Raw genomic sequence first — 2,638 nt, forward strand, 5'->3', positions numbered from 1 at the left:
CTTGCCACCAAACATCCATCTTTGTTGTCAAAACAGTCCTCAAGCAGAGCAGGGACATTCTCAGTGCGTGGCTGATCACACATGTCAGTGACAGAAACTCAAGCAAATGGCTCAAGGGTGGCACCTGCCTGGTCACTTTACCTGACCTTTGGAACCTGCTTCTCCATCCGTCCGCTGCCTAGAAATCGGTCTGGTTCTTGTCTCCAGGACTCAACTAGGAGTGGATAATATGTCTGTCAGACGCAGTCCTCCACGAGCAGGGATGCTCAACCGAACCTGCTGTGCTGACAGGAATGCACCTGGGTTGGTCAGTGTAGGAGAACGAGGCCATCAGGCCACGTGGACCGTACTCAGTGTAACTGAGGAGCTGAACTTTTAGAGTATCCCCAGAGGCTGGATGTGTCGTGAGCACAGCAGGGAGTTCCAGCTTGATCCCAGCACAAAGACAAACAACATAAGCCTAGCTCAAAGCACTTGCCTATCGCCTAGTATTTAGGAAGCCGTGGAGAAGGAGAAGCACAAGCCCCAGGGCCAGCCAGGGCTGCGTAGCTGAGTAGGACCTTATCCCAAAACAAAGAGCCAGGTGAGGTGCCACACACCTGTAATCCCAGCCCCCAGGAGGCCAGGCAGGGTACGTCTCTCTGATTCCAACACTAGTTGGGTCTAAATCTCGACTTCCAGGCCATGCAAGGCTACACTTACCAGCCCACAAGGTAGAACATGTGTTCTTATGCCCGGGAAGGATGGAAGAATAAGATTTCAGCCGGGCGGTGGTGGCGCACGCCTTTAATCCCAGCACTTGGGAGGCAGAGGCAGGAGGATTTCTGAGTTCGAGGCCAGCCTGGTCTACAGAGTGAGTTCCAGGACAGCCAAAGCTACACAGAGAAACCCTGTCTCGAAAAATCAAAATCAAAAACAAACAAACAAACAAAAGTGAATCCTTAGATTTGTCCTGCCTGCTGTAAGGAGGTATAACCAAGAATTTGTGGACATTTTCGGAAACCATCACCAGCGTCACTTATTACTGGAAAGATACGTGAAACCAAACCAATTTCTAAGATTTATTTATTTTATTTATATGAGTACCCTGTGTCTTCAGACACACCAGAAGAGGGCATCAGATCCCATTACAGATGGTTGTGAGCCACCATGTGGTTGCTGGGAATTGAACTTAGGACCTTTGGAAGGGCAGCCAGTGTTCTTAACCGCTGAGCCATCTCTCCAACCCCTAAGACTTTATATTTTTAATTAGAATTCTCTAAAGAACACTTGTCTCTGGGTAAATCATTTCTTTCAGGTGATCTTGTGTCTGCTTGGGTTTTTTGTTTGTTTGTTTTTTATTTGTTTTGTCCCTACTTCGCAGGTTTAGATAACTTTTCTAATAACAAAGATGACTTAAGAAATGTAAAAAAGTGATGGACTGCCTCAAAAGGCAGGGATAGCCGAACAGAGAACAGCGGCGCTCCAGAAGCCTGGGGTCTAGGCAGTCCAAAGCCTGCTGTGAGCCTGTGGCCTGCACTGCCTGTGTGCTCGACCACGGATGAGCCTGTGGCCTGCACTGCCTGTGTGCCTAACCACGGATGAGCCTGTGGCCTGCACTGCCTGTGTGCTCGACCACGGATGAGCCTGTGGCCTGCACTGCCTGTGTGCTCGACCACGGATGAGCCTGTGGCCTGCACTGCCTGTGTGCTCGACCACGGATGAGCCTGGTGTGAGATCAGAAGAGAGAAACTCACTAGAGCAAGAATGGAAGTCTGAGTCCTAGCTCCGTAGCTCAGAACCCTGACCACGTCTCCACTTCTGTGCTCTTCGGCACATTACATCTTCTCTTTCTTTGGACCTTAGTTTTCCTAAACAATGGAAATACTGGTTGACTCAAGATTAGTGGTTCCTGGGAGGAGCAAATCTAAAAATGAATGTTCAGGAGGCTTCAAAACCACGACTACAGGGCTCATGGCTTATCTCATGTTCAAATGCTAACATGTTCAAGGCCTTAGGTTCAATCCCCAGTGTTTTGACAAACAAAACTAAGCTGCTAGACCCACACTTAGACCCTGGGGGCGGGCAGGTAGGATCAAGGCTTTGTGTTTCCACCATGTCCCTTGGTGCTGTTGCTGCTGAAGGTCCCAAGACCCTTTTGAGACCCCTTTCCCCCAGATACCTACTAAGGACCTTACTGCTGCTCCAGGACTTGCTCAAACAGCAAACCTTGATATCTGCTGTGAGGATGTCCCTATAGAATTGGTGCGACAGGTGACCTGGGAATGCAGTGGCAATTGTGCAGTGGACACCTGAGTTACTGCTCTGTACCAAGCAGGACACCTGAGACTCTGTCACTGCCCAGGGAAGAGCTGAGGTCAGACAGAAGAATACAGGACAAGCTGGAGTCTGGGAATCTCACCAAGCAGCTGCGTAACGTTGACTGACTAAATGACTTCTTAGTTTCCAACCTACATACCAAAAGGACAATGATCGTACTTATGACCGGGAGCAAAGATGTTTATCAGACACGTGGTGCTGCTGGGGTTATCTGTTCATGAGTCTGTCCAGTGGGGGAGAGGGCAGCAACATAAACACTATCTAGTTCCAGAACATTCCCATCCTTTGATTTCAACCCCATCGCAAACTCCAAAACTGA

This window comes from Mastomys coucha, unplaced genomic scaffold (genome assembly GCF_008632895.1).
Source record: "Mastomys coucha isolate ucsf_1 unplaced genomic scaffold, UCSF_Mcou_1 pScaffold22, whole genome shotgun sequence".
Lineage (NCBI taxonomy): Eukaryota > Metazoa > Chordata > Mammalia > Rodentia > Muridae > Mastomys > Mastomys coucha.